At 46.7% G+C, this 20,747-nt stretch overlaps 1 protein-coding gene across 1 annotated transcript in view; it reads right to left on the bottom strand.

Moving 5' to 3' along the window:
* The window catches only part of LOC143781549 (sterile alpha motif domain-containing protein 9-like), a 28,774-nt gene extending 19,281 nt beyond the window's left edge, over positions 1-9,493 (bottom strand). The window contains exon 1 of the mRNA XM_077268191.1: positions 9,346-9,493. The gene's annotated coding sequence lies outside the window, so the exon portion shown is untranslated. The remainder of the gene's footprint in view (positions 1-9,345) is intronic.
* Between the last annotated feature and the right edge of the window lie 11,254 nt (positions 9,494-20,747).

Raw genomic sequence — 20,747 nt, 5'->3', positions numbered from 1 at the left:
TATTGCGTTGGTCACTGGTTTTCTGCTTTTCTGAAGCGTGCTGATGACTGTCAGAGAGACCTCTGGCCTGCAGGATTGAGAACTCAGAAGCCAAGCTGCCAGGTGTAAGTTCTCTATGTCTGGGTGATAGACTGGTCCCTGGTGTAGGAGATCCCTGATTGCTGGGAGGATCACAGGACCGTCTACGCTTAGGCTGGATATGGTGCCATACCAGCTCCTCTTTGGCCAGAGGGGTGCTACTAGAATAACCCTGGTCTGCTCGTCTCTTATTTTCTGTAGAGTTCTTAGTAAGAGGGGGATTGGAGGGAAGGCATAGGCCTGACTGAACTGCCATTGGTGAGCCAAGGCGTCTATAACTAGACATCTGTCGTCCGGGTTTAGTGAAAAATAGCAAGACACCTTTGCATTCTGATGGTCTGCAAATAGATCGATTTCTGGTCAACCCCATCTCTCGGTCAACATCTGGAATACCTCTGGATCTAGACTCCATTCTCCCGGGTGGATATCCTGTCTGCTCAGGAAATCGGCTTGCTTGCTGTCCGCTCCTGTTATGTGAAGGACTGACACTGAAAGAAGGTATCTCTCTGCCCAAGAGAATATTCTTGTTAAGATGGCTTTTAGCTCCTCGTACCTCGAACTTCCCTGATGTTGGAGATGTGCAATCGTGGTAATATTGCCAGAGTAGATTCTTACATGGGTACCTCGGATTATCGAAACAGCTGCCTTGAGGGTTTCTTTCACCGCCTTCATCTCTCTCAAGTTCGAAGACTATCTGCTGTCCTCGATTGACCAGAGACCATGGAAGAAAGTCTGGGAGACAACAGCCCCCATCCCCTCTTGCTGGTATCCACCTCTATGGTGACTAGAGGGGTCTGGACCCAAGGTACTCTGTTGTTCAGCTTCCTTGGATTGACCCACCAGGACAACGAGGCTTTTATCTGGGTTGGTATTGACACCTTCTTGTGCAGTGACTTGGGGGAACCGTCCCATTCTGCTAGTACAAAACTCTGCAGGCCTCTGGTGTGCACCTGGGCCCAGGCTACCGACTGGATACAAGACGTCATGGAGCCGAGGACTGACATCGAAAACCTCATGGACACTAATCTCCTGCATCGCAGGATGTTTATCCTCTCCTTCAGTTGGATCTGTTTTTCTCTGGTCAAGAAGGATGTTTGTGCCTGTGAATCCAGGAGGACTCCTAGGAAGGTCTTCCTTGTGGAGGGAAAGAGATCGGATTTTTGTTGATTTACCAACCATCCCAGTGACGACAGTATCTGGGAAGTCTTCTGTATGTGTCCTTGTAACACTTGCACTGATGGAGTCACCAGCAGAAAGTCGTCGAGGTATGGGACGATACAAATCATCTGATCCATGATATGGGCCATAGCTTCTGACATAATCTTTGTGAAGATTCGGGGTGCTGATGATAGTCCAAATGGGAGTACGTTGAATTGGTAATGGACTACCTGTTCCCCTTGGGCCACTGCAAATCTCAGAAACCTTCGATGGTTTGGATGAATCGGAATATGATAATACGCATCCTGAAGATCTATTGTTGCCATGGCGAAGCCTCTCCCTATCAGGGGAACTGCCGACCTGACTGACTCCATCTTGAATCTTCTGTAACAGATATGCTGGTTTAGAGGTTTCAGGTTTATTATAACTCTGTGGGACCCATCTGGTTTCTTTATCAAGAAGAGCTTGGCGTAATGACCCCTGTTCTTCTCCCTCTCTGGGACTAGAGAGATTGCTCCTGAAACTAGGTAGTTTTCTTAGGTCTGACACCATGGTGGACTGGAGTGTCTGCGCAGCGAGCTGTGTGACTCTTACTCTCCGTGGAGGGAAGGAGGTGAATTTTATTTTCACCCCCTCCTGGATGGATCTTAGGACCCATTGGCTGATGGATATATCCTGCCATCCTGGGAGGAAGTGAGAAATGTGCCCCCCTACTCTTCTGTGAGCGTCATGGCTTACTTTGATGCTGGTCACGGGAAAGAAATAGATTTCTGCTCCGGCCTCCTTTGGGGTAGCTCCACCTTCCTGTCTTTCCTTTGCCTTTGTACTGGGAAGGTGGTTCCTGTAAGGGTTGACAGGATCCCTTTTTGGGGTTCTTTTTTTCATTCTTTGGATCTGGTAGTGATTTCTTTTTGTCTGAAACTTTTTTCAATAGCTCATCCAATGCCAGCCCGAACATATACTTTCCTTTAACCCCTTTCTGCCATTGGATGGAATAGTACGTCTCCGGCGGTGAGCCCGCATCAAAGCACGGACATGTCAGCTGTTTTGAACAGCTGACATGTGCCCACAATAGGCGCAAATGGAATCGCGATCCGCCCGCACCTATTAGCTAGTTAAATGCCGCTGTCAAACTCTGACAGCGGCATTTAACAAGCGCTTCTGGCCATCCGGCCGGAAATGCGCGCATCGGTGACCCCCGTCACATGATCGGGGTTCATCGGTGCGTCAGTATAACAACCAGAGGTCTCCTGCAAATCTGAGCATCACTCCTATGTAGCAGAGCCGATCACGCTATGCCAGCTTCTAGCCTCCCATGGAGGCTATTGAAGCATGGCTAAAATATAAAAAAATGTTTTTAAAAATATGAAAAAAAATATAGAAGTTTAAATCACCCCTCTTTCGCCCCATTCATAATAAAAAAGTTTAAAAAAATTCAAACCTGCACATATTTGGTATCACCACGTTCAGAATTGCCCACTCTATCAGTAAAAAAACAAATGAATTAACCTGATCCCTAAACAGCGTAGCGAGAAAAAAATTCAAAACGCCAGAATTACTTTTTTTGGTCGCAGCGACAATGCATTAAAATGAAATAATGGGCGGTCAAAAGAATGTATCTACACCAAAATGGTATCATTAAAAACGTCAGCTCGGCACACGAAAAAATAAACCCTCACCAAACCCGAGATCACGAAAAATGGAGATGCTACGGGTGTCGGAGAATTGGGCAATTTCTTTTTTTTGTTAGCAAAGTTTGGAATTTTTTTTTACCACTTAGATAAAAAATAACCTAGACATATTTGGTGTCTATGAACTTCTGATGACCTGGAGAATCATAACAGCAGGTCAGTTTTAGCATTTAGTGAACCTAGCAAAAAAAGCCAAACAAAAAACAAGTGTGGGATTTAACTTTTTTTGCAATGTCACCGCAGTTGGAATTTTTTTCCCGTTTTCTAGGACACGACATGGTAAAACCAATGGTGTTGTCCAAAAGTACAACTCGTCCCGCAAAAAATAAGCCCCACATGGCCATATTGACAGAAAAATAAAAAGTTATTTCTCCGTGAAGGAGGGGAGTGAAAAACGAAAAGGCAAAACCGAAAAAAGCTCCGGGGGTTAAGGGGTTAAAGGGGATGGAACATAGTTTGCTTTTAGATGCTACGTCCCCGCTCCAAGATCTCAGCCACAGGGCTCGTCTCACCAAGTTAGATAGGGCTGCCAATCTAGCTGCCACTCTGAGGGATTCTGCCGATGCATCAGCTAGGAAGGCTGGAGCATTTTGGAGAAGGGGGAGCGAGGCGAGGATCTCTTCTCTGGGGGTCCCTGCTGCCAGGTGTTCCTCCAGCTGCCCCAGCCAGCGAGTCATTGACCTAGTGACTGATGTAAAGACGGCATTTGTGTTTAACAAGGCTGCTGACGTCTCCCAGGTTTTCCTGAGGAGATCTTCCATTTTGCGCTCCAGGGGATCATTTAACTGAGAGGAATCCTCAAACGGCAAGGTTGTCTTCTTGGCTACTCGGGCAACCTGTACGTTCACCCTGGGTACCTCAGACCAGCACTCTGCAGTCTCGTCATTGACTAGGAATCTCTCTTTTAACTCTGAAGGAGTGCTTAGTCTCTTTTCTGGAGTCTCCCACTCTTCCAGCACCAGCTCCTGGATATTCTTGTGTATCGGGAAGAACAGTCTCTTTTTGGATCGGAGGCCCCCAAACATCTCTTCTTGCATGGTACGTGCTGGTCTTTCTTCAACATCCATGGTTCTTCTTACCGCCATGATGAGCTGTTCCATGTTCACTATGGAAAAGTAATATCTCTTTTCTTGTGACTCCAGGTCAGAGCTCAGCTCCCCTTCTTCGTAGCATTCTCCCGGCATAGACTCTTGGGAGTCTGAATCCTCTACCTGCTGAATCTTCCTCTTTTTTGCTGCTGGGGGAGCACTAGGAGCTGGTATTAGCTGGGAGAAGGATACCAGGGAAGCTTATATCTCCTGACACACAATGTCCTTAATGTCCTCTTTCAAGGAGGGCAGTTCCTCTTTCAAAACTTTCATAAGGGTTTGCTATGTGAGGAGGAGAGTCTCTTAGCACAATAACGCACATTTGCAGCTAGTGACTTTGGATTTTCTCCTGGGTGCAGGATCCTTGTCCCCCTGTAAGAGAGCAGAAGGTAGAACATGATCTCAGTATCAATACCTGCACCCTGGTGGAGACCCAATGCCTGCATACTCACAGTGATCGGAATGGCGCTGGGCTCTACAGACGCAGAGCGGGAAGGATCACACTCCATGCTACCACAGTTTGTCCTACCTTGCTTGACTTTCTGTCCAGGGCTCCTTAAGTAGGGCTACTGGACCAGCGCCTCCCTCCAAGTTGAGGGGCTCCTCCCCTCCCCGGTTGGAGGAATCCTTCGGTGGAGTCCAACTGGGTTCTCTATTAAAATCTCCCACTGCGTTCCATGCTGGAACGTAGAAACTGGAAGTGACGATACCAGCATGCCAGCTGGTGTCTGACGTCACTTCCGGCCACCGGAACCGCGGAGTTTGCAGCGAGGGAAGCTGGAAGAAAGCCTCCCCACAGCACAGCGGTCCAACAGTCAGAGCAGGGGCAAGGAGATGGGCACGGAGAGATCAGAGAGGCCTCCCGCCCGCGACCCCCCAGACCTTACCCGAAGGCGTGGACCGGGCAGAAAGTGTCCTGAGTCCCGAGGAGACAGGAGCAGCATCAAGGAGAGGGAAACTGACCGAACTCCAGCTGCCCAGCTAAGGTAAATGCCTCGTGTCTGCCGCCGGCACAGAGCACTGGGGATTACCTCTTCATCCCTATAGGGACAGGAAAAACACCGAGGAATGGAGGTATGAGGGGCTATTTGACCTCTTTCGTGTTTCCTGTCCCTATTAGGATAAGATGACATCCTCCTGTGTGCTGTCATGGGGGGTTATTAGAGAAAAATAATAATAATAAGTTTATACTCACCTCATCCTGATTCCCGGTAGTACCGCAGTCATCCGTCTTCTCTTCTGGCCTGCAGAGCGGAGCGAGACAATGATGTCATTGCGCCGCCTGCGTGAGCACATTGAGGTCTCCGAAGCAGCAGTCTGCGGCTTATGAGACAGACTGTGATGCGCATGGCCATGTCTGCTGCTGGTCGCATCACAGTATAGTACAGCACAAATGGCAGCCGGCCCTGTACAGCTGCTGGGGGCAGGGGCGGATTATAATAGGGTCAATCTGGGCGGTAGCCCAGGGCCCAGTGGTTTGGGGGGCCCTGGGCAACCTCTCAGATTGCCCGCCGCCATCAGGCATTACTGCCCTGACTGGCGTATGGGCCCGGTGGGCAGAGGGGGCCTGCATCGGACCCCGTCTCATCTGCTCACCGGGCCCCTTCTGGCGCTGCGGCAGTTAAACGCTATTGATGTGCGGGCCCGCGCCGCCCGCATGTCAATAGTTAACAGCCGACAGCCAATCGGAGGCTGGCAGCTGACATCAGCCGCAGCGCGCACGTCGCCGGCGTCTGACGTCATTGTGGACGTGTGTCACATTCAGCTGCGGCAATAAAAACTAAATCTCCGAGCACTTAAAAATACTCGGAGGACACCCGAGAGTGCTCGGAAAATCTCGAGTAACGAGTATACTCTGTCATCACTAGAAATGATGAATTAAGGGTGGAGGAAAACAAATGAAGAATTGGGTGTGGGGGAGAATAAATGATGATGAATATAGGGTGGTGGTGGGAGGGAGAGGACATGACAAAGAATTGTGACAGAGGGGTGCATGTAAATATAATGAATTGGGGGAGTGGGAGGTACAAAGTGGGAGAGTTGAGGATGAAGGAGTGTGACTGGTAATGAATTGGGGAAAGAGTACAGGTGCTAATTAATTTATATATCTATTGGTTGGGGAAAGTGGCTAAGTATAGCTAGTTGGGGTACAGTGGTGGATTACAATTTAAATTTGTAAAGGTGGGTTGCATAAAACTAATTATATATTAACGGTAGGTGCACGTCTGTATTCACCTGTGAAGTGTAGAAGTTGGGGAATATGCTCTGATAGCGGTGCTTTAGAAAACTGTTATTTTACATAGAGACGAGTCCTGGCTGGAAAGAGTGATGGCGGTCTGTGCTGGATAAAGGACAAAAGCGAAGATGAAGGACTTCAACTGGAGATGTCACCGATGAGTCAGTGTGATATCTATACACTGACACCATTTACTGTGTACAGAGCTCCTGTATATAATGTCACTGGTGATCACTGTATTACCTGTACACTTACACTATACACTGTATACTATGATCACACTTCCAGAGATGTTCAATCTCTGTTCATGAAAGTATGATAGTCTAGATATTAAAAATAATCCAAGTACATTTAAAAGAAGTTTAAAAATCAATAATAAGATATCACCATAAGCATCCAAGAGATAGATGTACAGAGTCTGATGCGTATCACATTAATGGTTTCAAAATATATGACAAGACAATGATTTCTTATTTTACAGTTCCATGATTTAGTCATTTAATAAAGTGCAAACAGTGCTGAAAAGGTACATTTTATAAGATGGTAAAGGGTCTATTAATTAAATATCAGTGAACTGAGCTTCTGCTCTTATAAAATAATAAAGTGCTAGAAATAAAATATGGACAGAAATTGGTATTGTTGAGTATGAGGAGTGAAAAGTGCTGTGTGCAAATTGCTAAGTGAAGGTAGGAGTAGGGTACTGCGTTTCACTGTAATAGATATAAGTGCCTTTGTTAGCCAGAGCCCAAAATAAAGTTCAAAATCAGTTTGTAAATAGCGCCGGCCGCGCCTGTGCAGTAGCAGCTATATCGGTGATCTGATTGCTGCTACTGCGCAAGCGCCGGCCCCATCTTGCTAGAGAACAACAAAAAAAATTCCTCCTTCATCTTGGCGCCATCTTGGAGGAGGACTTTTTTTTGTTCTCTAGCAAGATGGCACTGCCGGTGCCTGCACAATAGCAGCTATCGACTACCGCCGATAGCTGCTACTGCGCAGGTGTGACCAGCACCATTTTCAGGTTTTTTTTAAATAGAAACTTCAGAATTACATCAAACAAATGGTGTATATAATTTCATCACAGATGCGATCATGCTGCAGTGCAGGCGCCACTGCCTGCCTGCAGAAGGTTTTTATTTTTCAAGATATATGTACAATATTCATTATGTAAACTAGGGGGAAGGTCAGTGAGGGATCAATGACCTGTCAGAAGCCATACAGATGAATACCTAAGCAGAGCACTACATAGTAACATAGTAACATAGTAACATAGTTAGTAAGGCCGAAAAAAGACATTTGTCCATCCAGTTCAGCCTATATTCCTATATTCCATCATAATAAATCCCCAGATCTACATCCTTCTACAGAACCTAATAATTGTATGATACAATATTGTTCTGCTCCAGGAAGACATCCAGGCCTCTCTTGAACCCCTCGACTGAGTTCGCCATCACCACCTCCTCAGGCAAGCAATTCAAGATTCTCACTGCCCTAACAGTAAAGAATCCTCTTCTATGTTGGTGGAAAAACCTTCTCTCCTCCAGACGCAAAGAATGCCCCCTTGTGACCGTCACCTTCCTTGGTATAAACAGATCCTCGGAGAGATATTTGTACTGTCCCCTTATATACTTATACATGGTTATTAGATCGCCCCTCAGTCGTCTTTTTTCTAGACTAAATAATCCTAATTTCACTAATCTATCTGGGTATTGTAGTTCTCCCATCCCCTTTATTAATTTTGTTGCCCTCCTTTGTACTCTCTCTAGTTCCATTATATCCTTCCTGAGCACCGGTGCCCAAAACTGGACACAGTACTCCATGTGCGGCCTAACTAGGGATTTGTACAGAGGCAGTATAATGCTCTCATCATGTGTATCCAGACCTCTTTTAATGCACCCCATGATCCTGTTTGCCTTGGCAGCTGCTGCCTGGCACTGGCTGCTCCAGGTAAGTTTATCATTAACTAGGATCCCCAAGTCCTTCTCCCATGAAGACCCCCACAGGCCGCCCCGAAGCACGAGCATATCATTAACTCAAAATAAAGATTAAACAACGACAACAAGACAGATTTCATCAACCAAGGTATCATTGTAATCAGTATAACGATGCCAACCTGACACTGTCTGTAGGTTACTGAGCACAATCCTGCTGACAGGTTCCCTTTAAGTTTCACTGGCCTTTGACCCTGATGGGGTGTTGTCAATACATTTTAACAAGTCTGTCAGATGTCCTCTGGTGGATAAAAAAAAAAAAACTGCAAACAAAATTGCAAAATCCAGAGTGAATAGTAAACATGTTTACCATAGATTGCAATGAAAAATATAGAAAAAGGAAACAGAGCAAATAGAAAATAGAATAGGAAATGACAAAGAAGGAATATATTCTTATTTACAAATATACACTCAGATAATTATGTTCATTCAGACCCAAATTACCAAGTGCCCCAGTTCACAGAATCCATTTAGCTTCCACCTGTAACAACACCTTCTAGCAATCTCAGCCTGTTCTCAAAGGTGCTACTTATTTACAATACCAACAAAATGTAAAACCTTGGGGTCATCTCGATGGCAGTTCCTAACATGGTAAGGCTTCGGTATGTATCATACCAACTCTTCCCTAGCTCCGTCCACTCTGCGCAGCTGGCAGAAATTTGCGGGAAAATGCAGAAAGTTACATAATTTAGCAACACGTTAAATATTCTACTTATGATGTTACAGATAAAAAGTTCTGCAGCTAACTCAGGCCAGGAGGGAAGAGATTGGGGGAAAATGAGGATTACAAATTCTTCATAAGTGCTGGATATTAATGGCATCAACATTTCTGCACGTGTGATCTATGGTGGTTCTGAGTGGGATGACTAATCTTAACAGAAATGGAAAGTAGGTTGTTGTGAAAGAGGGGAAGATACCGAGCAGACGTGGAAGACCATATCCACCAGGGTCGGACTGGCCATCTGGCAATTCTGGCAAATGCCAGAAGGGTCTGTCTGGTCGTGGGCTGCCTTGTCTGCTACGTTGTTAACAAAATCTGTGTTTTCAAGATACCCATATTGTAAAGAGTTGTGATGAAGCACAAAGTAGCTTACTCCGTCACTTACCCCAGCAGGCCTTTGGTATTATTAGAAATATAATATTGGTCTTGTAGTAAATCTTGCTTTCCTGGGTAATAATAGTAATAAATCCCATCTGATGTTTGGAACAGTGACAGCATAGGACTGTGTGGTTTCAAATGCCAGGGCTGAATTTTAGCCCCAGTCCGTACCTGATATCCACTGTATATATAGGCTACAAATGACAAATTGAGGGGCATGTCATGTGACCAGACTGGTTTGGGGAGTCATGCTATGGAGAATTGTGTGAACTAATTTAACTGGAATGAACAGGCTTTTAACAGGGAAGGAAGACTAGACTGACAAGAAAAAAAAAAGGGACAGGCTGAGACAGCATCAAGACAGACCGAAAAACACTGACATTAATAGGGAAAGAGACAGACATTAGCAACATGTATCACCTTTCCACAGAATATGTGATTAATATATGATTGTTGTGGTTCTGGTTACTGATAGAGATTAGCAAATATTTTAATGTTCGGTTCGGATTACGATTGCCGATTTTGCAGTATTCGCCAATTTGTCAAATATTCACCGAACGCCATTGGAGTCAATGGGAGGCAAAGACAAACGCATACACAACACCTTAAAACGTGCCCAAAAGCTGCCAAAACACATCAAATGAGGGACAGACACTAGGAAAGTGGCCTCAATTCACCCACAGTACAAATTTTAGAATGGCACAGCAGCAATCAGCCATGCATGAGGTATCAGGGTCTGGGCAAGCATCAAATTAAGGTGAGGTGTGTGAGGCATCGGTGTAGGCCTCCTGTGCTGGGAGCCCTGATACCACATGCAACAGCTCAACCTGCTTTGTTGCTCAGCCACACTCAGGTGGCACAAATATCAGTTTCGTAGTGTACTATTGTCAGAAAAATCTAAGGATAGTAACACGGGTAGTTGACTCAAAGGTGGTGGAGGCCTTCCGGTGTCTGAGGCCTACTGCTACAGGCAACATACATGAAGGAGACCCAACCAAGAGTCTACACATTCCCAAAAATTAGTGGCTGACACCAAAGTGGCATCAATTTCACCAGAGTATAACTAGTATAATGGGGACTGACACCTCTTCCACAACAACCAACCCAGGAGATGGAGACTGTAATAGGCAAGGTTGTGGAACCATTGTGCTGTAGCCCTTGGTAAGCCTGGAAGGGCATAACTAGGTGGCTTACCAAATCCAAACTCGGATAAGCAGCAACAGGTGAAAACTGCAACCCAACGACGGACAAGGAAGTGGCACCAGATGCTACTCCAGGGCTGACTTGCAGGGGGTGGCAGCTGACACCCTAAAGTGGGTAGACTGATACAGCTCGAAGAAGGGATGAAGAACGCAGGCTGGCACTGTAGGGACACGGGAACTACGGGTGAGGATTGAACCAGCTGAGGAACAGAAGTGCACAGACAGGTACAAGCAGACGTGTAATGGGTAGATAAGCAGACGGGCAGACCTGGGGAACCTGACAACTAGCAAGCATGCAAGGCAAACTAACAACATTACTCAGGAATCTCCATATTGGAGGAGGAGCTTTAAATAGAAGGTGTCGCCCAGCTATTGGCTGGGGACACCTTAGGGCGATGCGCACGGTCACTTTAAGAGGGAGGGAGAGCGCACACCCTGAGCATAGTGACCAGGCTTACAACTGAACCTTTGGGGACACTGACACATAGGGGGCGAGATGAGGAGGTGGTGTGTGAGTGGGAGACACTGAATGCCCTGTCTGTTAAGTATATAGAAATCCAACAAAGGGACAAGTCTGTAATGCCAAGAGATCAGAAAGTCTGTAGTAAGAGGGAATGGTCCACTGTGTCAAAGGCAGATGCCAGATCCAGAAGAAGGAGAACAAACTAGCGTCGCTTTGATTTGGCTGTTACAAGATTGTTGGCGACTTTAGTCAGGGCAGTTTCAGTGGAATGGTGCGGTCGGAAGCCAGATTGTAAGAGGTCAAAGAGGGAGCAGTAGGAGAAGTGGGAGGGCAGTTCAAAATGGATGTGTAGTTCCAGTAGTTTGGAGGCATAGGGGAGAAGGGAGATGGAGCATGGGAGGGCTTTTTGAGGATGGGTGTGATTGAGGTATGTTTGAAGCAGGAGGGGAAGACACTAGTTGTTAGTGACAGGTTGAAGAGGTTGCTTAGACTTGGAATGTCCCTTGACGCAGGTTGCCGGCTTACATATTATGGCCAGAATATCAACTAATACCTTACATATATTTATATGTTTTATTTTGCACGTTGAATTTTTTGCAGGGTGCAGTTGAGCCCAAATGGTTCTGTATACTGTGGCCTCTGTTCACACAGGATGCATTGTAGCACTGGGCAGCCCGCCATGGGGCGTCATTAATGGGCTGGAGCCAGATGCTTGCATTCCTTGTGTGAACACGCCACATACAGAGTATGCATCTTAGTGCATTGGTGTACCACACGGCCAATCCCTGATTGAAGGCTGGCTGTTTCATTAGGTATTGCACCTGTGCATTTGCTATTTTATTTGGGTCCACTGCACCCTGGTAGTGCATTTGTATTGAGGCCCATTTAGACAGGTAAGCATCTCTGCCTGTTTTTGGTGTATTTTCTTGAATTTTTCCATTTTTGGTGTTTTTCGTGTTAGAGTAGGACTGGCAAAACGTAAGGACCCTTGACGCGGGTTGCCGGCTTACATATTATTGCCAGAATATCAACTAATACCTTACATATATTTATATGTTTTGTTTTGCACGTTGTATTTTTTGCAGGGTGCAGTTGGGCCCAAATGGTTCTGTATACTGTGGCCTCTGTTCACACAGGATGCATTGTAGCACTGGGCAGCCCGCCATAGGGCGTTATTAATAGGCTGGAGCCAGATGCTCTGCATTCCTTGTGTGAACACGCCACATACAGAGTATGTATCTTAGTGCATCGGTGTACCACACGGCCAATCCCTGATTGAAGGCTGGCTGTTTCATTAGGTATTGCACCTGTGCATTTGCCATTTTATTTGGTTCCGCTGCACCCTGTCTGTGCAATTGTATTGAGGCCCATTTAGAAAGGTAAGCATCTCTGCCTGTTTTTGGTGTATTTTCTTGAATTTTTCCTTTTTTGGTGTTTTTTTGTATATAGAAATCCAACAAAGGGCCAAGTCTGTAATGCCAAAAGATCAGAAAGTCTGTAGTAAGAGGGAATGGTCCACTGTGTCAAAGGCAGATGCCAGATCCAGAAGGAGAACAAACTAGCGTCGCTTTGATTTGGCTGTTACTAGATTGTTGGCGACTTTAGTCAGGGCAGTTTCAGTGGAACCTTGCGGTCGGAAGCCAGATTGTAAGAGGTCAAAGAGGGAGCAGGAGGAGAAGTGGGAGGGCAGTTCAAAATGGATGTGTAATTCCAGTAGTTTGGAGGCATAGGGGAGAAGGGAGATGGAGCATGGGAGGGCTTTTTGAGGATGGGTGTGATTGAGGTATGTTTGAAGCAGGAGGGGAAGACACTAGTTGTTAGTGACAGGTTGAAGCGGTTGCTTACACTTGGAATGTAGACTGTGGTAAGGTTTGGAATGAGGCGAGACGGTATTGAGTCAAGTTAACAGGTGGTGAGACGTGATTTGGAGAGTAAAAAGGAAAGTTGATCTTCCGTGATGATGAAGTTGATTTTGGAGGAGGAGAGTTGAGTACTTATGAGAAGGGGCTGTGGAGACTTTAAACAAAAGCTTTACCTTACATTGGCAATCTCCTGCTTGAAGACTGAGGCAAAGTTTACAGCTGAGATGAGAGGGAGGGGGAGCTGGTGGAGAGAATTGAAAGTAATGAATAGCTGTTTAGGGTTGTAAGACAGGCATGATATGAGAGATGAGAAGTCGGTTTGTTTCGCTGCAGTGAACAATTGTGCAGAATTTTTGTTACTGGACGGGCTACTCCACTCCCTTTCTTTGGCAGCCGCACAGCGATACGCTTTGTAGATGAGGGCCAGAAAGAACATGTGCTCCAGTGGATGGCAAGGTTTGCATCAATTGGCCTCTGCTCCTCTACCTCCACCTTTAACATCACACACAGCCCAGTCCTCAGAGGTGCCACCCCAATTACCCTTGTTTTCCCCCACGTCACAACTCTCCAACCACCCAACTGACTGTAGGGAACCACAGAAGGCTGAGTCTGCAGATCTGTTCACACATTCTATGCCATGGGCATCAGAAGTGTACTCCAAAGATTCACAGAGTCAAGAGGAGGAAATCATCTCCACCGATGCTCAAATTTTTTTCAGTTTGATCCAGGGCTGGACGAAGTAGGGTCCAAGCAGAATCTAAACACTTGTCAATAGATGTAAACCCGGGGGGTGGAGGTGATCCTGATGAGACTCAGATACTTGAGGCGCACGCGGACTGTAGTGTGCTATCAGGGCAGGAAGAGGAGGAGGAGGGTGACTTGAGGGAGAACAGAGAGGATGCCCATGAGGTAGTAGATCCCACTTGGTGTAAGCCCACAGGCATGCAGCCGAGTAGCTTGGCAGAGGAAGAGGAGAAAGACGAGATTACTTTGCGGCTTCCCGCAGACAGAGTTATGCAACCACGACAAGAAATGCATCCTCAGCCCCATCTGTCAGTGGCCAGAAGCCTTGATGGGTCTGCAGTTGCCTAGCTTGGGTCTTTTTTTCAGACCGCCAAAAATGAGACAAATCAAGTCATCTGCCAACTTTGTTAAAAACTACAGAATACAGTTAAAAAAAAATGCAATAAAAATGTGACTACTACATGCATGAACAGGCACATGCGCGATCAAAATGCGTTAATCTGGGAATCTCACTGTGCTAGCGGGCCTCGCCAACCGCCGCCCACCCCATCAACCGCTTCTTCCTCACCATGGCAAGTGTTGTCACACAGGTCTCTGGCTGCAGAACCTCCACTTGTTTACCTGCTACAGTCAGGGTTAGAGCTCATCAGCTGATACGGAAGTGAACTTGCCTGTTTTTTGACTGACAAACCTCTGTATCTAATAATAATCTTTATTTATATAGCGCCAACATATTCCGCAGCGCTTTACAATTCAACAGTTCATAAACAGTCATAGCAAAGTTAAAGATAATAAAATAATTCATGCAAAGATAATGACGACAATGCCCGTAAGAGATTACAATCTGCAATGATGACAAAGTACAGGTGCTTATTTACAATGATAGTCCACCAGCCATCTTGAGGAAATGGGGGGTAGATAAAGGCTGCATGGGCTGGTCACCAGCCAATATTTGTAGTTGTTTTGGGAGTCATGGAGTTTGATGGAGGATTATGATCAGAGAAATATAGAATGGACTATATATAAAAGGACTTTTGATTAGGAAACGTGATAGACTGCCCTAAACAGATGTGTTTTTAAGGAGCACCTAAAACTGTGTTGGTTGTGATTAGTCCTAATTTCTTGGGGTAGAGCATTCTAGAGGATTTGAGCAACTCGTGAGAAGTCTTGGAGTCGGTTGTGATAGGTATGGATTAGTGTGGATGTTACTCGAAAGTCGCTTGCGGAGCGTAACGAGCGGGTAGGCTGATAAACAAAAATGATGGAGGAGATGTAGGGGCGTGCTGGACTGTGGAGAGCTTTGTGTGTTAGAACAAGCAGTTTAAATTGGATCCTATTATGTGTGGGCAACCAGTGCAATGACTGGCACAGAACGGAGGCATCCGAATACCGATTAGCCATATAGATGACCCTGGCTGCTGCATTAAGGATGGGCTGGAAGGGAAAGTCGAATGAGGGGGAGGCCCTCTAATACTCTCTTCAGTGCTTATTCCTTCTCCACCACCTCTAGGGAATGCACTTGCGCCCTCAACATCCATCTTAAAGAGACACACGTTCCAACAGTGCAGAGAGAATCCACCCACCTCCGTACTGCGTAGCCATGGCTCACCGCAATGAGGCAGTGTTTAAATGAATATGCCTTGGAACCTGGAGCCAGGGAAGGCCGTGTGCGATGACGGTGCAAACCTGGTAGCAGCTCTACAACGAGGCAACCTCACACGTGTGCCTTGCATCCTCAACCTGATGGTACAGCAATTCCTCCGCCACTGTCCCTGCCTGGATGCGCTGATGCAGAACCACTGTTGTCGGGTGCTCACTTCCACCAGTCCACTTAAGTTGGTATAGAGATCTACCTGCAGGTTAACCGGTTGATTTGCGATGTCACGACACCGTGGAATGCAACTCTGCACATGTTGTAGCGACTGTAGCAGCAGCGCTGAGACCTGGTGTAGCATGACATTTTGCATACCCTGGCACAACGCAGTAAGGACGTGGCGCAATTCACACTTTCGGAATGGACACAGATGAAGGACCTCTGCATCCGTCTGCACGTTTTCGAAATGGCTACTAAGATGGTTAGCGCTGACGATGCCGTCATCAGCATCACTATTCCATTCATCTACATGCAGGAGCACACTTTGAATAGTCTGCGGGATAAGGTGATGGTGGTCCTGGGAGAAGAGGAAGAAGCAGAGGAGGATGCGGAAGGGTTAACAATATCTGTAAGTTCCGGTCTATCGTCTCATAGGCAGTTGCCATGGAAGGAACAAGTGTGTAGCGCCCCATCTCTGCCTGCAGTCCCTCCCTCCCTGCAGAGACATCAGCATACGGCCTCTTTCACACTTCCGTCCTGTCGAGATACGTTGTTTTTTGAAAATGCAGGATCCTGCAAATTTTTTTGCAGGATCCGTTTTTTCCTATAGACTTGTATTAGTGACGGATTGTGACGGATGGCCACACGTTTCGTCCGTCGTGCACTGGATCCAGTGGAATTTTGCTGTACGTCGTCTGGAAAAAACGTTCAATTAAACGTTTTTTTGTCTGCAGTAGAAAAACGTGCCACGACGCCTCCTGAGTCGTTTTATAGAATGGGAGCTTTTGGACGCAGGATGCGTCGTGCACTGTGAAATGCAGGAATCCAGTGACGGATCCTCGTTTGCCATCTGAGCATACCTGGAAGTATTTTCCAACCCGGAAAAAATTCAGTCTCTCTCTCTCCTCTCATCCGCTGAAATCCTGGAAACGTTGCCTACGTTTTACCACTATTTTCTAAACATCCGTCGCTACGTCACGCTGACGCATTAGGACGGGACTGCCGACGGAAGTGTGAAAGAGGCCTACTGTCTAAGGCTCCGATCCTGCTCCTTCTGGGTCTGCTGCTGCCTGGGGTGCACGCACTCCTAGCAGGCCTCTGCGCGCATTCCTCTAAAGCAGTGGTCCCCAACCTTTCTGACCTTGAGAGCCACATTCAGTTCTGCAAGAGGGTCACAAGCCACATCCAGCTCCTGCTCCCCTCACAGTAGTGGCAACAAAAGCACCGATTATGGGTATAATGATAACCAAAGCTTTTCCACACAAATCAACCTGAAGCAGTATACCGAGATCCAAAGGTTCCCACCAAACCCCCATTCAGCATTCTTTCATCACGCACTCCCAACGCAGTCACATCCATCTTCAAGCACCTCCTCTAAAAGGTAGTATCATCCTGTATCCAGCGTACCATACTTAATTTATCTCTATTCCCCAAAGACCAGTATACACATGGTCAAAATTGTTGGTACCCCTCATTTAATGACAGAAAAACCCACAATGGTCACAGAAAGAGCTTGAATCTGCCAAAAATAATAAATAAAAATCTATGAAAATTAACAAATGAAAGTCAGACCATTGCTTTTCAGCCATGCTTTCACTGAATTAAAAAAATAAATAAATAAAACTCATGAAATAGGCCTGGACAGAAAGGATGGTTCCCTTAACTTAATATTTTTGTTGCACAACCTTTTGAGGCATTAATTTGACAAGCCTACAACCTGCCGTAACCACCGATCGACCAAACCGCTGCATGACCAGCTCTATCCTCGCCTACTGTATTCTCACCCATCCCTTGTAGATTGTGAGCCTTCGCGGGCAGGGTCCTCTCTCCTCCTGTACCAGTTATGACTTGTATTGTTTAAGATTATTGTACTTGTTTTTATTATGTATACCCCTCCTCACATGTAAAGCGCCATGGAATAAATGGCGCTATAACAATAAATAATAATAATCACTGTAATCAAACGATTCCTGTAACTGTCAATGAGACTTCTGCACCTCTCGACAGGTATTTTGGCCCACTCCTCAAGAGCAAACTGCTCCAGTTGTCTTGTGTTTGAAGGTTGCCTTTTCCAGACAGCATGTTTCAGCTCTTTCCAAAGATGCTCAATAGGATTTAGGTCAGGGCTCATAGAAGGCCACTTCAGAATAGTCCAATGTTTGCTCTTAGCCGTTCTTGGGTGTTTTTAGCTGTGTGTTTTGGGTCATTATCCTGTTGCAAGACCCATAACCTGCGACTGAGACCAAGCTTTCTGACACTGGGCAGCACATTTCTCTCTAGAATCCCTTGATAGTCTTGAGATTTCATTGTACCCTGCACAGATTCTAGACACCCTGTGCCATATGCAGCAAAGTAGCCCCATAACATTACAGAGCCTCGTCCATGTTTCACAGTAGGGACAGTGTTCTTTTCTTTATATACGGTACTTCATTTTTCCGCCTGTGAACATAGAGCTGATGTGCCTTGCCAAAAAGTTCAATTTTTGTCTCATCTGTCCATAGGACATTCTCCCAGAAGCTTTGTGGTTTGCCAACATGTAGTTTGGCAAATTCCAGTCTGGCTTTTTTATAATTTTTTTTTCAACAATGGTGTCCTCCTTGCTTGTATCCCATGAAGTCCACTTTGGCTCATACAACGACGGATGGTGAGATCTGACACTGATGTTCCTTGAGCTTGAAGTTCACCTTTAATCTGTTTAGAAGTTTTCTGGGCTCTTTTGTTACCAGTCGTATTATCCGTCTCTTTGATTTGTCATCAATTTTCCTCCTGCGGCTACATCCAGGGGGGTTGCCTACAGGCCCATGGATCTTAAATTTCTGAATAATATGTGCAACTGTAGTCACAGGAACATCAAGCTGCTTGGAGATGGTCTTATAACTTTTACCTTTAACATGTTTGTCTACAATTTTCTTTCTAATCTCCTGTGACAACGCTTTCCTTCGCTTCCTCTGGTCTATGTTGAGTGTGATACACACCGTGTGACCAAACAGCACAGTGAGTATCTGTAGCCCTCTATACAGGCCACTCACTGATTCCAGGATTGTAGACATCTGTGATGCTAGTTAGTGGACACACCGCAATTTAACATGTCCCTTTTGTTACATTATTTTCAGGGGTACCATCATTTCTGTCCAGGCCTATTTCATGAGGTTTATTTTTTTAAATTCTGTGGAAGCATGGTTGAAAAGCAATGTCTGACTTTCATTTGTTCATTTTCATAGATCTTTTATTTATTATCACTTTTGTCAGATTCAAGTTATTCCTGTGACCATTGTGTGTTTTTCGGTCATTAAACGATGGGTACCAACAATTTTGATCACATGTGTATGTGCACCCAGATCTGCTTTTCTGTGCAGGGCTACTCACAAAGTTCACCATTTTAAGATGTATTCTTCATACCAGTTTACTAAATCTGGAGCTAATGCATCAAGCTGGCAGACATCCGCGAGCCACAATTCATGGGACCGCGAGCCACATGTGGCTCCCGAGCTACAGGTCAGGGACCCCTGCTCTAAAGTGTCCCCATCCAATAGCTGGATATCTCTTTCTATTTAAACCACGTCCTCCAACATGGAGGTGCCTGTGCAATGTTGTGAGTTTGTTCCCAACATGCTTGTCAGTTCTCAGGTCTCTTTACTTGCATCCGAGTCTGCTGCACCTGCCAGTGCTCACCTCAACGGCAGCAGAGCTAGCTGCAACCACCAGTGCTCACCTCAATGGCAGCAGAGCCAGCTGCACCCACCAGTGCTCATCTCTCCATCAGACTGTCCTGTCTGCACCTGAGTTTCCTGTCACCTTCTCTGCCTTGCTGTGTCTGTCCGACATACCCTGGGCCATTCCAGCTATCTGCTTCTAGGGGTCAGCTGCCATCTACCCAAGGTCAGTCCTGGAGTAACACCTGGATTACCTCCCTTGTCTCTCCACGGACTGCGGTGTCGTTAGCTGCTGCCTGTCCGTGGTCGGATTGGGTGAGGCTCCTAGTCACGCCCCTCCAGGTCTTCCTTTGGCTTTGGAACAGTGGTTCCATCACCCAGGCCTTTACAAAATAGAGAAGGACGAGGAGGAAGAGGTGATGTACATGCAACAGTTTGGAGATAAAGAGAATGATGATTCCCTCTCTGTTGTCCGTGGTTGCCAGGAGGGGATGGAGGAAGCAAGCTTGAGTGTTATTGTAGCGCCCCCACTCTGCCGCAGGGCCGAGGGGTACCCGGTACCGGGCCTCTGAGTCTCTGCTCTGGGGTTGTCACGGTGGCTAGGCCCCGGTCCGTGACCCTGCCGAGGGGCGCACAGTCAGTGAATATAGATGTAGATAGTGGTAGCGGTGGTGAGGCTGTAGTGATGCGGTGCAGTGGTGCGGTGCAGCAAATAACGAGGACGCCAGGTTGCAGTCTCTTTACCTCTTTACTGTAGATCTCTGGGTCCTCAGTCCGGAATCCAGATCACCAGGCTGCGCAAGTCCGGCCGGTCCAATGGCACCTCCAGAGTTCCCTTAACAGGTGGAAATCTGTGCCTTCCTTCTAGCGCTATGTGTTGTAGTCCTTCCCTGCTGTGCTTACAGAAAGTCCCCACAACTGTTGTGTCTGTTTCTTAAGTTCCCTCACAACTCAATTAGATGATCTTCTGCTAATCTTCCGTCCCTCCCTGATGTTGCGGTCAGGACGGCACCCATTTGACGGGTAGGCTCGGAGCTCTTCCGGGACCCTAGAGTCGCCCCTCTCCACAAGTTGCCCCCCAAGACTGCATAGGTGATTTAGGTGAGACAGCCCGCCTGAGACTGACTGTCCTGCCGTAGGTTCGAAGTATTGCCTGAAGCTGTATGTAGAAATACTTCCTTCGGCGTTCCGGCCACCGGTTGTTTGCGCCTCAGTAGGATGTTGCCTCGGTCTTACAGCACGACCCCTACTGGTATTCTCCTTGTTGCTTTGATCTCGTTTCTCACTCAGCACAATCTATCTCGCTTCCAATCCCTTCTCGGGCACCGCCGCTATACTGTGCAGGCACGGTCCCTTTACGTTCGCTCTAGTTGCCAAGCCCCTGTCAGGATCCCACCCCTGACAGGGACCCTACTGAATCTTCTCCCGCAACACCCTCTGCCACAAGGTGTTGCCTGGTTCCCATCCAGTCAGCTTTCTCTCTAACTTCCTGCCTGACCCCCAGTTTTACCAGTGTGTGGAGAGTGGCCTAGTAAATAGAACCCTTAGCTCCCCCTGGAGGCCCGGCGGTGAAATGTATTGGTGTCTGTGATACCTGATCAGATGAACTCCTTCAGTGCCATCAGACGTACCATAGCTCCCCTTAGTGGCGGAGCCACAGTACTGCAACGAC

This window comes from Ranitomeya variabilis, chromosome 6 (genome assembly GCF_051348905.1).
Source record: "Ranitomeya variabilis isolate aRanVar5 chromosome 6, aRanVar5.hap1, whole genome shotgun sequence".
NCBI lineage: Eukaryota > Metazoa > Chordata > Amphibia > Anura > Dendrobatidae > Ranitomeya > Ranitomeya variabilis.
The sequence above is the reverse complement of the archived record's forward strand: the minus strand, read 5'-3'. Positions and strand labels throughout refer to the sequence as shown.